The 15,392-nt window shown below is 42.7% G+C and overlaps 1 protein-coding gene across 2 annotated transcripts in view; it reads right to left on the bottom strand.

The window, feature by feature from the left end:
• The window catches only part of PHACTR1 (phosphatase and actin regulator 1), a 410,748-nt gene that overhangs the window by 120,138 nt on the left and 275,218 nt on the right, over positions 1-15,392 (bottom strand). The window lies entirely within an intron of this gene.

The following is a 15,392-nucleotide window of genomic DNA, read 5'->3' as shown; positions in this document are numbered from 1 at the left end:
CAGTCACTGGTTACCCTGGTCAGTCTGGGAGGTGTTTTTCATGTTCTCCATTGAAATAACCAGTCCACCAGTGCGGAGCCTGGCATTCCGGGAGTTTAGAAGCATCATTTGCATCAGAACACTGAACCCGCCCCCCGCCACAGTCTGCGTCCCCGGTTTAAAATATTCCCGCGAAAACAGCAACACAGACAACGGTGTTCATTAACAAAATCGAAATGATTTTATTTTTTGGGAAGGGGAAGGGGGTGAAGGGGGTATGTAACTGGAGAGGATAGTCAAAATGAACTGGGTAAAGAAACGGGGGCAGGTTCAGCTTTTCTGTCCACAAACTGAAAAGTCACTGGTTGCCCTGCTCACTCAGGAACCTAGCTTTCAAAGCCTCCCGGATGCACAGGGCGTCCCGCTGGGATCTTCTAATGGCCCGGCTGTCTGGCTGGACGTAATCAGCAGCCAGGCTATTTGCCTCAACCTCCCACCCCGCCATAAAGGTCTCCCCCTTGCTCTCACACAGATTGTGGAGCACACAGCAAGCTGCAATAACGATGGGGATATTGGTTTCACTGAGATCACAGCGAGTCAGTAAGCTTCTCCATCTCCCTTTGAGACGGCCAAAAGCACACTCCACTACCATTCTGCACTTGCTCAGCCGGTAGTTGAACAGTTCTTTTTCTGTGTCCAGGGCGCCAGTATAGGGCTTCATGAGCCAGGGCATTAGCGGGTAGGCTGGGTCCCCGAGGATGACTGTAGGCATCTCCACATCCCCAAGAGTTATTTTGTGGTCTGGGAAGTAAATACCTTCCTGCAGCCGTCTAAACAGACCAGAGTTCCTGAACACGCGAGCGTCATGAACCTTGCCCGGCCATCCGACGTAGATGTTTGTAAACCGTCCCCGATGGTCCACCAGTGCTTGCAGCACCATTGAAAAGTAGCCCTTTCTATTGATGTACTGGCTGGCCTGGTGGTCCGGTCCCAGGATAGGGATGTGAGTCCCATCGATAGCCCCACCGCAGTTTGGGAATCCCATCGCGGCAAAGCCATCTATGATGACCTGCGCGTTTCCCAGGGTCACTACCTTTGGGAGCAGTACCTTCACGATTGCCTTGGCTACTTGCATGACAACAACCCCCACGGTAGATTTGCCCACACCAAAGTGGTTCGCGACTGACCGGTAGCTGTCCGGCGTTGCAAGCTTCCAGAGGGCTATGGCCACTCGCTTCTGGACAGTGAGGGCTGCTCGCATGCGGGTGTCCTTGCGCTTCAGGGCAGGGGACAGCAACTCACAAAGTTCGAGGAAAGTCCCCTTCCGCATGCGAAAGTTTCGCAGCCACTGGGATTCATCCCAGACCTGAAGCACTATACGGTCCCACCAGTCCGTGCTTGTTTCCCGGGCCCAGAATCGCCGTTCAACAAAATCCACATGCCCCATTGCCACCGTGATGTCCTGGGCGCTGGGGCTCGTGGTTTCTGACAGCTCTGTGCCACTCTCCGACTTCAGGCTCTCACGGCGGTGCCGTAGCCTCCTCGCCCGATTTCTCTGCATCTGCCTCAGGGAAAGGTGTATGATAAGCTGCGAGGTGTTGAGAACGGCCACAAGTGCAGCGATGGTCGCAGCGTGATCCATGATCGCAGTGCTGTGGCGTCCGCGCTGTCACTGACCAGAAAAGTGCGCGAACTGATTTCCCGCTGGCGCTTTCATGGAGGGAGGGAGGGCGTTAGTGACAGACGGATGACGACAAATTTTTTTTACCCAGAAGGCATTGGCGGCTCGACCCAGAATTCCGATGGGCAGCGGGGACTGCGGGAACTGTGGGATAGCTGCCCACAGTGCACCGCTTCCAATATCGACGCTCGCCCCGTTAGTGTGGACTCACAAAGTCGAATTACTGTCCTTAGTGTGTCCTTAGTGTGGACACACACGTTCGACTTTGCAATATCGATTCCACATATTCGATTTAAGTAAAATCGAATTACCCTCGTAGTGTAGACATACCCTTAATGGTAAACAGCAAAATAAAGTGCTAAACTCATGTAGATTTAGCTTTACCAGAATACACTGCATGGTCCTAACAGCTAGGCTAACACAGGAAATTAATACATTACCACCTAATGAAAGCTCATCTTTGCTGCAATGTGGAAAGGTTAATTTGCAAGATACTTCCATACACCAAATAAGGATTTGCATTGGCTGCAAAATCCCTGCAAATTAGGACAAACAGCTGTCCAAAAGGGCATTTTTAAGAACAAAGCGCGGCTACACTGGAGTCTATTATCCAGTTGGGATTATGTTTTCCAATGTGCATTACTTTGCTTTTATCAGCATTGAATTTCATCTGCCATTTTGTTGCCCAGTCACCCAGTTTTGTGAGAAACAGGAGAGACTGAAGGAGCCCCACATCAGAATAGCCCATAGCTCAGTGGTTAGAGCCCTCTCCTGGGAGGTGAGGGACCCCTGGTCAAATCCTTTCTTCCCCTCTGGCGGGGGAGTGGGGAGGAATGGAACCTGGGTCGCCCACAGCCCAGGTGAGTGCTCTAACCATTGAGCTAAAAGTAAGAAGGTGGATGGCACTTCCACCAACCCCACCTCCTCCTGCCATATTTTGAACTCCCTGTGGTAAGTAGCCTCCAAACAGGTCTATTGGTTCAGACCCACAGGTGACTTAGGCGGATGAACGCCTATCTATCCCTGGGTTCTTAATCGCTCTGCAGCTTAGGTAGGAGATAGATGCCTAGACTGAGGCAGCAGTGTACATATCCAAAGGCAGAAATTAGGGACCAAAGGAACTTTCACCCTGGAAACATAGGTGCTGAGTGAGTTTAGGCACCTACAGGATTTGGCTACAGTTTTGTGCATATCAGTGGAGCCTAAAACTGGGATTTAAGTGTCTAAACCCAGACAGACAAGGCAAATGGATGGACAGTATATCTACAGCCACTCATACATCTATTAAAATAAGGGCAGCAAAGCAAACGAAACCTAGCAGTAGGAATATCTAACTGATTTTGAACATGCCCTAAAGGATAGGTCTTCCAATAAACCATAAAATTGGTTTGGCAGCTTGTGAAAGATATATAATCCAGCTCCCAAGTGTTTCATGCCTAACCAAAGGAAATTGTACCTAGAGCAATAATCCTTAAATCACCTCTTAGAAACATCAAACAACTCATAGCTGAGAATGATAAACTCAGAAACACAAAAATGGACTGGTATCATCCCCTAAATGCAGAGCTTCAGTGAGAAGCCAAATTGGGAGCTGTATATTTAATGCCTGATCAAATGATCAAGTAACAGAGAGAGAAAAGTCTCATCCAAAATATGGCAGTTTCCTGATCACATCATCTAGTGATTGGCTTTGTCATGACACTCCTATCTTGTGGCCTGGCACAAACCGGTTGGCATAGACCAATCCCAGATTAAATGGAAACTTTTCTTGCACATCATTGCCTCATGACACAAAATGGTGCAATGGCTACTTCATCATTTTGGAATCTAACATGTGATAGCAGTTGGGTTACTGGAAATCAATACATGTGGAATTTTAGCATATTTCACAGATTTTGGTTCTTTCTCTGGGGTTGCTCATTTGGTTGCACAGATAACTTTCCCAACTTGAACCAATGCACTGCTATCTTCTGGAATCTGCAGAAATAAACCATGAGCCAGTTGGACCAATCTAAGTTAAACCCGTGTAAATCCAGAGTAGCTCCATCAGAATGTCGCCCAACAGCTCTAAGGACAGTATGAACTGTCCCATTCATCTCAATGGGATGTTAATTTTACAAACCTAATGATGACAATCTGGGGCCTAGTGCTCTCCTCAGTCAGGTGTGCTGTTAAAATTGTTAGAGAAGATTGGGGCCTTTAATGTTAACACTCTTTACTACTTCACTGAATATTATTTTTGCAGAAACATCCAGCTAATGTGCTTATTCACTGTGTTGGGAGTCTTTTGAAGAAACTGGAGCAAGTTTAGAGACTAAGATATTTGAACGGAAGCTGAAGGCACTGACCTATAAAGAAATATTAGAACAGAAAAAAATGATTGATATAGATAGAGGAAGGGGGCATAGAAACAGTTTAGAAATATCTGTAGATAGTAACTGTACAAATATAACTGGAGATAATATTGTACAAAATAACTGTACTCTAACAGAGTCCCAAATGGAACAGCTTCCCTTTTGGTTCAGAACTTAACAGTACGTAATTTAAATGTTAGATTTTGTGGTTTAGGAAATAAAAACCACAAACTTAACATTTAAACCCCATATTTCATTCAGTTATCTGCAGGGCCGTCCCTAGCTATTTTGGTGCCCTACGCAGCCCCCCCGCGGGGGGGGGGGGGCTGTGTGGGGCACCAGGCCTCCACGGGAAGAAGCGGGGGGAGGCTGGCCCCAGGCCTCCGCAGGGGGGCTGTGTGGGGCCCCGCCCCAGGCCTCTGTGCGGAAGGGGAAGAGTGGAGTGACCTGGCCCCAGCCTGCTCTGCTCTCCTGGCTCTCAGGCTTGTGGGGAGGGGGGAACCACCCCCCAGCACTCGCCAGCGGTGCGGCTGGGAGCCAGGGGAGCAGAGCAGGCTGGGGCCAGGTTGCTCCACTTACCATGTGGTGACCCGACTGCTTCTGGAGTCTTCAGGGAGTGGGGGCGGGGGCGGGAAGAGGCGGGGAAGAGGCAGGGGCCCTGGGGAAGAGCTGGAGCAGGGGCTGGAGCAGCACGCAGGGCACCAGCTGCGTACTTTGTGTATGGGTAAGGACAGCCTGGTTATCTGATTGTTCAGGAACATGGAGCCACTTAATCTGTATTTACAAACAAAGGAATTTTAATCTTGCATCCTTCTGTGTATGCATTACATGGGATCATTCTTACCTGATCACACAATGTATGTTGAGTAATATATAATGCTGTGTACTTGCATCTAAAGTTACTAATACATCAACTTCTATACACTGTATTGTATTAGTTGTCAAATAGCATGTCACATTTCTAGCTGTTGTGTGATCCTGGGGCAGAAATTTTTTCACCATGGGCCTCGTAGCCTTCAGGGTTATTCATTGATTGATTTGAAGAAAGTTAAACTAGTTTCTTCTTCCCGCTGTAGGAAACATGATGGTGAACTGTATTTCACTTCCGACAGCTCCTAATTGTTATTGATTGTTTTATGATGGAAGAGCAATGCCTGAAGCACCAAAGAAATGAGAAACTGGAATCTGAAATTTTGCCCAGCACAGGTTAGTGCCCGAGCTGCTGCCTGTTTTCCTAGGAGAGAGAAGGAAGGCCAGCTGTTCTGCAGATTTTGACTAATGTTTCACAGCAGAACTAAAGAAGTTCCTAACCATTCTTATGTAGATTTACTGGTTCACTGAAGTGGACAACTGTGCTTAATTTAGTCTTTTTCTGAACATAAGTCAGAAGACAGTAACATTTTTTAAAAAATTAACCAATATACCAATATTTGGGTATTAGTGGCTTCAAATTCATGTACAAGCTAAGACATAAAATAATCTTTCCTTAGAGGTAACATTAAGGGCCAGATTCTTAGTTTGTGTAAATTGCCACACACCCAGTAAATTGCTTATTTTACACTAGCTGAGACTTAGGCCTGGTCTACACTAACCCCCCAATTCGAACTAAGGTACGCAACTTCAGCTACGTGAATAACGTAGCTGAAGTCGACATACCTTAGTTCGAACTTACCGCGGTCCAGACGCGGCAGGCAGGCTCCCCCGTCGACTCCGCGTACTCCTCTCGCCGAGCAGGATTACCGGAGTCGACGGCGAGCACTTCTGGGTTCGATTTATCGCGTCCAGACAAGACGCGATAAATCGAACCCGGAAGTTCGATTGCCAGCCGCCGAACTACCGCGTAAGTATAGACAAGCCCTAAGGCCCTAAAGCTATATCCATAGCTCCTTCCAGAGAGAGTTCATTTGATAAACCAGGTCCAAGAGCCTCTTTCTCTTTATTCCAAAACCAATATGATCTCCAGGGGTTTCTTGCAAAAAGTAATCGAAAATCATGGGTAGCAGGAAGCTTTTTCAGAATGGCTAGAAATCCAGAGATATTATGGCCAAGATTTCCAAACATGATCACTGACTCTGTGTAGCTAATGCGATACCCTAAAGCAGTGGTTCCCAAACTTGTTCCGCCGCTTGTGCAGGGAAAGCCCCTGGCGGGCCGGCCCGGTTTGTGTACCTGCTGCGTCCACAGGTTCACCCAATCGTGACTCCCAGTGGCCGCGGTTCACTGCTCCAGGCCAATGGGAGCTGCTGGAAGCGGCAGCCAGTACGTCCCTCGGCCCGCGCCGCTTCCAGCAGCTCCCATTGGCCTGGAACACCGAACCGCAGCCAGTGGGAGCTGCGATCGGCCAAACCTGCGGACGCGGCCGGTAAACAAACCGGCCCAGCCCGCCAGAGGCTTTCCCTGCACAAGCGACTGAACAAGTTTGTGAACTACTGCCCTAAAGGAACTCAAGTTTCAGAAGATGGGAATTCAGCACCTCTTGAAACTCAACCCCCTTTAAAGCATCTCAAATTGTGCACCCAAAACTGGAATCACCCCAAATCACTAGTCACTTCTGAAATTCTATATATTTTTTCCTTCCACAATGCTTCTCAGATGAAACTAAAATCTTTCAGTTAGAGAGTTTGGTTTTATTATCCAGTACTTTTTAAGCACCTCTGTTAACCTCTTATTTTCCCTCACTTGTTTCTTGTGGAAAATATAATTCTTGATGCACAGCAAATGTTACCTCTCCCCCTTGTGTTAGGAAAATCTCTCTCTTCTTGCCACTATCTTCACTAATTCAATGTAGAGAAACAAATTTTGAACAAGTAAGACAAGTAAGATGCGATGAAAGCATTACTCTTCTTTTAGTTTGCAAGCAAATATTATAACAGATCAAAGTTATCCAGCCCTTTAAAAAAAATAAGGTATGATATTCACCTTTATGAAGACCTAAACAATGAAGAAATTAAAAAGAGAAATGGTACTGGTATGTTTAAAAAAAAAAAAAAAATCAATAGGAGAAACCTTGAACTTGAATCCTCAGGCAGCTAAATGGAGAAACAGGTTTTTTATCTGCATTGAAAATTACTGGAGTTATCCTGATGATGTAATTCTTTGAAAGACAAGTATCAAACTTTCTTTCACTACAGACTAATGAACCTCATCTGATGGAAGAAGGACAAAGTAGACAAAAATAAGATTTCTACTGTAGAACCTCGGAACTCCTTAGCTTTATGTAGCATTTTGCTTTATGGCTGGTTAGCACTCATTCTAGTGTGTGTCTTAAGTATAATGAGAACTGCTTAAGTGATTGTGTATATGATGCAACATTCACACTGTTCCTATGTGTATTTCAAGGTGACAATATTATTACATCTTTGCCTTTCTTGCATCAATTGTATGAGGCAGCTAGGCCTGCATATAAAAACTGAACGCAAAATTGTGATTTCAGGAGGAAAAGACTTTCTACTCTGAGTTATAATCTAACCTTTCTCCTGGTTTTTGTGTGACAAAAAATGATGCTCAAAGCTGAGCTGCTGAGTACCAAAACAAAGGTAAAAAGTTATACGCATTTGCTTGTAAAACAGGAAATGTTCTTCGCTGGGCCTGGCTCAGTGAATATATGATTGGTGAATTCCTATGATTTCAGTTCCAACTTTTAGCTAGCTTTAGATTTTTAAAACTATTTTTGAGTTATGACTTTTTAGGATGGGTGAGATAATGTCTCTGGGTTGACCCAGATCCTCAAACACCTCAAAATGCCTACAGATCTGCTAATGACTAAGTATATTTTTGGATCTGTGAACTTCCTGATGCCAAAGTTACTAGAATAGAGAGGTTCTTCATTTGCACAGAAATTGGATCTTATTTGGTAGTGCCAATAACCTCAGAAGATGAGTGCCTTCTGATTTGCCAAGAAGCTCCTGAGGCATTCCAAGGGGGAGGAAACAGCCAGGCACCACCTTCAAAAACAGAATGAAAGGAAGAAGCTTTGCTACTGCTTGGCTTGCTTGCTTGAGCTTGTTTGCATGCAGTGGCTGCTGCAGCAGCTGTTGGTTGTTGGCCTCTGGCTATGCAATGGCACCATGCCTGACAAAGAAGCCTATGTTTCCTCGCTCTTGTGGCCTTCCACCAATGGGCAGGAGTCCAGCAACATGCAACATCTAAGATTCACATCTACAAGTAACCTCTAGCTAGCCAGCAAGTTCACCAATGTTAAAACCCGGAGCCAACAAGACCACTAGCTAATCTTTTCAACCACATACTAGTTTCCTGACGATGAATGAAACCACCAGTTGCTAGAACCATACTGTATATGTATCAATCTCTTTGGTTTGGTTTTCCAATCTTCATTAGTACAGTGACACTTCTACTTCAGCAATTTTACACTTTTTTTAATTTCAAAAGATGGCTGGTCATGAGTGTGCAGGTGTGTGTGCGTGTGTGTGTGTGTGTACAGAACACACAGAATGTATTTGAGAATGGTACCTGCAATAGAGTTCTCCAAATATCTAAGACAGCTGTAGGTTAAACAACTTTGCTGTCTAAAAGATCTCTCTCTCTCTCACACCCACACACACCTCTACCCCGCTATAACGTGACCCGATATAACACGAATTCAGATATAATGTGGTAAAGCAGTGCTCCGGGGGGGGGCGGGGCTGTGCACTCCGGCGGATCAAAACAAGTTCGATATAACACGGTTTCACCTATAACGTGGTAAGATTTTTTGGCTCCTGAGGACAGCGTTATATCGGGGTAGAGGTGTATATATTTTATGGGTTAGCAGTTGTATGATTAGTGATGAGAAAATAAGCGGTGTTATCTTTTATTGTATTTGAATGTTTCACTGTAACCCTATGATGGAGGTGGGGATGGCAGGGAGAAGAGACTGGCTATCCATCTACAACCCACAATTTGGGCAGGCTACCTTAACTGGCATTAGAGCTGTAGTCTCAACATTAGCTTCAACCTGGGAATGATTTGACCCTCCTTGTATCATCTGTTTGGCTGGAACCTAAATACATCGATTGACACTGAAATGGATAAAGCCCTATTAATTTGGGTCTGACAGCTAAACAAGACTGCTGCCTTCCCAAATTATTATATAAAGCTTATAAGGATTTGTTGATTTACTTGATATGATTTAATCAACTTGATGATCAGATTAATTTAATGAATTTATATTAACTCACTTTCTTTCAATTTGATCCATTTATATGTATTTCATGCTTTTGCTTAGTTATTTAGTTTACTTAATAAAATATATACAATTGGCAACATGTGGTTTGGATGTTTGGATTCCTCAGAGTAAATAAGAGGCAACTCTGCGATCCAGATAGGGGTGGGCGGGCTATAGAACTGCCTCTACAGTCCTCCCATAAATGGTGTCTGAACTGGAACACTGGTGGTATTTGAGGGAAAAAGTTAACTCATGTATCAATAATTTTTTTTCAATAAGCAACGTGGATTCCAGAGCCTAAGAAACCCAGTGCGGTGAACAATATGAGCTGGTCAAGCTACAGGTTGACCAGATACCCATAGTAAGCTTGGTTTATAAAAGCGCTGGCCCTAACCACAGTTTGTGGTGTGTGTTTTTAAACAAATGTAAGCTATAGCTTTAAGCACTAGTAGTTCCATCTGAAATCAACTGTATTACTCATGTACTTAAAGTTAAGCATGTGCTTTAGTGCTTTCTTGGAGTTGCTCTTTAATGGTGGGTATCATGAGCATAATGCAGGCAATGCATCCCACACCTTTTCTGTATCCCTTCAACAGCTTCTTGAACAAGAGGAGTGAGAAGATGGAACTCAGTGGAACCCAATTTTGGAGAGAGCCCAAGTTCACAAATTTTGCAGCAGAATATGCAGATTGCTAAACAATGAAAAATAACTTCCAATTCAAACATTACAGATCTTAATTTTAAATCAAGTTAGAACCATGATTAGTCTCTCACATGTAGGAGGAACAAGTTAACATTTTAACAGTTTATTGCATGATTTCCCTTAATCACTAGAAGTTGTCAAGATCAACATTGACAAATGTCTTGCATGATTAGTGTTGTGTGATGCAAGTGGTAGGGAGTTACACTAGATATATCGAAAGGTTCTTTCCAATATCATCATACATGATTATCAATCAAGTGACTGCAGAAATGGACTGTGACTACTATGACTCTGGGATCTATTTCCCCATCAAGCTGTGGAGGGGAGGGGGAAGGTTGCATTTGTAATTCCCATTGACTCAGAATTGGAGTTGCCTGAATTTCTGCCCTCTACAGCACTGCAGGAATAATGTCTCCTTTATTGAAGTCTGCCAGTGATGGATAAGCCTCTGTAGCAGCCTGATCCTGCACTTATTGATATATGTAACATTATTTGTGTTAGCAGTTCCATTGACCTCACGCAAATAAAGTTACCCACATGCTTAAATCTTGGCAAAACCAAATTTTACGTTTGGAAGTTTAGTGTATCAACTTTGGGGTGATTATCTGAACTCGGAACTGATTGAGGTTACAAAATTGAACCTGAAATCTCAGGAGAACAGTCTCAACTTGTGTGATTCTGGCACTTTCACTTCCAAGGATCAGGGATGTTCATGATGGAAAACATTATCTGACTTCACTCAAAACTCAAAAGAAAAAAAAAAAGCTTGGTTTGGGTTTGGTGTGAGTTTTGCAGGAAGTTTCAAGTTGGCTATTATTTTATTGTAAATGGTTCACCCATGTCTAGTGTGCACACGTTACTGGTGGACAAGCACACATTACAGGCGTGGGGACTGGGGGGGGGGGGGAAAAGGGCTCTTTCCTGCAGTCCTTTTTCAGGCAACTCTCCCAGTGACTTCAGCTGGAGTTCTGAAGGCCTGCAAAATTGTGACCATGACTCCATGGACTGAACAAATAAATGTAACTAAAATTTTAAACAACCCTGGTCCCTACGATAGAACCGTAGTCTTCAAGGAATTCTCTCAGAATCTGATCTTACAAGGTGCTGAGTGCCCATCAAATTCCCACTGAATACTGTAAACAGTGCTTAGGTCATCACAGTTTCAGGCCCTCAAAGAGACTCTCACTACCGGAATGGAATCTATTTATTGGTTTCATCAGCAGAGTAGAATAAAACTGGATGCAATTGTCAGGTTTTCTTCCCCCCAATTTTGCTGTAATTTATTTAACTGAAGGCTAATGGTTGGTCTCAAAATCTGAACATGTCAACACTTCATTGTTTTTCTAGACTTTCTAATATACAAGCTCAGCCAAACAGCTTTGATAGCACCATGGATTTGGAGAACATTTCCAGAAGGCTTTGTGGCTTCTGATATAATTTTCTTAGTTATATACATTGACAAACCACAGGAATACTTGATTAATCACAAAGCCATCAAGTAAGAGGTAACAGAATGAAAATCAACCAAAAAATAAAGATAAAAAAGGGAAAAAATAACAAGTTGAACCAAATGACTTTGCCGGGGATTTAGGTGACAAGTTAGGATTTTTGAAGACAGTATCTAAAAAAAAGCCAAGCGCTAAAATTTCTTCAACATTGCACAGAGGATGTGTGCACAAAGAGTCCATCAGCAATCACCTGGTAGGTTCCTTCTTGCAGGCATCTCTTGTGTAATGCTCAGAAAGTGCACCCTTAAGGACTTACAATCTGCTTAGCACGATGTTCAGTATTTTTGAGATCAAATGGCCTTTTATCTTTTATACACCAAGGGGGAGTTCAGGAGGTGTGTCACTGCTGTGCACTATTGGAGGGAACTATTCACCTGTCATTATGTAGGGAAGTGCAGTGAAACATATTCACAACAGGATTCAGACCTTTGCAAAGCACAGGAGATAATTTCTTTAAATGATTCTGTAGCAAATATAAAGTCAAAATGATTGTATTATGTATTTATTTATTCATGCAGTGGACAGATATAGACAAGCCAGATGGTTTCCTTCCATCCTAATTTTGGAAGAGTAAAAAACCTCACAAAAACAATAAGCTGTCCAGTGTAGATATCCAGTTACCACAAGCACAAAGCCAAATTCTGCTCTCAGTTACACTGGTTTAAATCTTGAGTAACAGTCCATTGAGGTCAATGGAATTATTGAGGATTTAAACTGAGTAATTGAAAGTAGAATTTGCCAAATAATTTTTTACATATTTTAATTCACTATTTAAAAAAAAAAAACACACACATTGGTCTATGTATTTTTTTTTCTTCTTTAGGATGAATAAAAAAGGCCAGAGAGATGGCAGAGGTGATTATTTTTTCCTTAACGTTTATTTTTTTACCTTAAAAATATTAGGAATGTCAAGTCTGGTCTTCCCTTGTTTTGCTGGAAGAGCTCTTGAGGAACTCCGATGATATCTATTGTGAGCTCTAACAACTTAATTGAAGTGCATGAGATACTGAACCTTTAACAAAGTTGTCCTTTCGCCAAAGTGTTAGACATTCAAGTTTAATAGTCATTAACAAAAACAAAGTCTTTTAAACAACCTGACCAAAAATTCCCTCCCTTCTCAGTTCCTCATCTTTCACTCTCGACTCTGTTTTGGCATCATTTCAATTAGTCATATTAAAAGTCTGCCAGTACAGACAAGATCTGAATGTAACCTAATACATATATAGATAAAAATCCCCAGCTTTTAGGTCTTCTTTATAAGTCAAAGAAACCAAAAAAATAAAAAAAAAATAAAAAACGAGTACAAGGCCTTTTTTCCACTGGTGCTGGTAATTTTTAATGCAGAGCAGTTTTTAGGGCCAAAAACAAAAAAAGTTTTTTTTTTCTGGTGACAATGTTCCATCCCTCTGTGGTAGCAGGCATGTTATAACAGAAACAATCACAACAACATAAAAATTAGATATGGACTTTTACACTCAAATCACACTTTTTGTATTTGTTAACAAAAGCAGTGGGAAGTTGAAAGCAAAATAGCAACAACATATATTTACACTACATCTTTCACCCAGAAGGACGATAAAGCACTTAGTAGACCACATAAACAGATTATTCGCCTACCACTGAAATGCAACCACTGCTGGGCTGGGAAACTGTAATCATGCTGCGCTAGCAACATTATACAACAGCTCTTAAGAGGATGGTAAGAACAACTCCATTTGAAATTTAACATGGAAGGGAATTTAGGGGAGAATGTAATGATCCAAGCCGGAATTTGGTCTAGATACCAGAGTTAATGCCCCTGCTCTTGGGAAACTGCCAAGGGATTGCAAGTGGTCAGTGCCCTTTTTGTCTTGTTTTTGCTTCATTCAAAACATGTCATCATCAGCAGCATGACTGTACTGAATTAGAGAAAAGAGTGCATCCTAATCAATTACCACCAACACTTCCCACTGTACCCTGGCTGGCCATCAATAAATCTATTCTTGAGAGACAACTTGCAATTGACAGGAGGCAGTAGGAAAGCTTTCTAATGGAGCTTAGTGGCACTAGAAGGTAACGCACAGAACAGAGAGCAGAGATGTGAAAGACTTCCAGTGCTTGCTTTGGTATTTTTGTGAATCCTCCAAAATATGGAGTTGAATATGGATAGTCACAAAGAAAATGGAGAACTGTTAGGACAAATTGATAAAAATTCAGGATTTCACCTAAGTGGGAATTCATCCATTTCACTATGTTTGCTATGAGAATAGCTTGGTGATGTGAAAGTCTGCCTTTGCTTTTCACAAAAAGCATGAGGGGGGGAAAATGAGAAATAATTTAGTTTTTCACAAGTTAAAAAAAAAGTGATTTTTCTTCTAACCAATTTTGCTAGCAGTAAGATTTTCTTTTTTGCATAACTATAGTACTACTGGGCCCTCTCCCATTCATATGCACCTGTAAGCATGTCCCATTAGCATTATGAGTAATAATTAATAAATATTGATACTATTTAGCACTTATATAGTATTCATCTGTAACTCTCAAAGGGCTTCACTTGAATGGGTGAAAATTAATTTCCCTATTTTACAAAAGCGGACAGTAAGGCAAAGGGAATGTGAGGGACTTGTCCAAGATCCCACTAAAGGTGTCATTTCCAGCTCAGGTATACACACTCACACTAGCTCTGATCAAGCTAGTGCACTAAAAATAGAAATGTTGCCACAGCGACGTGAGTATCAGGAGGGGCTAGCCAGAAGAGTATGTACCTAGCATCCTGGATGGGATCATACTTGGGGCACCTAGTCCCTCCCACCATTCATACTCCTGCAGCTATACTTCTATTTTTAGCATGCCAGCTTGACTGGAGCAATTTCAGGTGTGTCCCCTCATGATGGAATTCACACTTCCAGCTCAAAGTATAGACATACCCCCCTATGTCAGCCTAGGTCTCTCTATTTCTGGTCCCATGCCCTCTGCACCAGACCAGACCACCCAGTCTTCTTTAATGGAAGTTATGCACATGAAAAGAGCTATGAATCCTTATAACAGTGATGGTCTTATAACAAAGTCTCTCAGAATAAGGATGTCCTGTATTTTTCTGTAAGAATACTTAAGAGCTGTGATGATAGTTCATTCAGTATCTTGCTACAATAAGTCTTCTGAGCCCACTTTTATAAACAAAATAAAATACATCTATTAAACTGCAGAGGACTGTAGTCTTGGGAACTTATGACGGCCTTTCCTATGGGTTTAGTCTGGCTCAGATGCTAATGATTGTATTAGAATTAGCAGGATTCATGTTACTATTGCTGCTGCTGGTGTCATTTTATCAGGACACGTGACCACATCTGATAAGCATTCTTATCAGTTCCAATTTGCTCTATTTTTGCCTTTTTAGGAAACTTGTCACTGACGTGTCTTTTGGATTTCCATGAATACATTCCCCGCCACCAAGTGGCAAAACAGGAAATACTTTCATTAGGAACGGGCATGTCATTTTGACAGGATAAGCAATGGCTAACGTTTTCTTTACCTGAACTAAATTCATGACTATTTTTTCAATTAAATTTTGTAAACGTTCACATGCCTCAGAAAATTTGCAATTTTGAAACACAGAAATGCATGTGAAGTCTCACTTTTGTTTTGCTCCATTTTTGTATTCAGTTTTCTATAGGAGGGCCCCTTGGTGCTCATGACAGAGACCCCTAGTCAGCAAAGCATTTAAGCACATGCTTAATTTTAAGTACCATTAGCCCGGTTGGCTTAAATGGGGCTACTCACATGCTTGAAGTTAAGCGTGTGCTTACATGCTTTGCTGAATCTGGGTCAGAGTCCCCTGAGTTCCCTTCCAATTTTCTCAGTATACAACTCCTTCCTCCCCCCTCGTGAGGGGATATATTTTTCCACACCCCCCCCCCCCCCCATAGTAGCTTCCGTTCAAGAGGCTCAAAAGGCTTAACAGGTGTTTTGTTGCCCAGGGTGGAAAACGTTTTCAGCACCTTCTCCCATACAAAAAATACAAGCA

This window comes from Terrapene carolina, unplaced genomic scaffold (assembly GCF_002925995.2).
Source record: "Terrapene carolina triunguis isolate 2854851 unplaced genomic scaffold, T_m_triunguis-2.0 Scaffold58, whole genome shotgun sequence".
Taxonomy (NCBI): Eukaryota; Metazoa; Chordata; order Testudines; family Emydidae; genus Terrapene; species Terrapene triunguis.
Note: the sequence above shows the minus strand (reverse complement) of the source record. Positions and strands in the feature narration are given on the sequence as shown.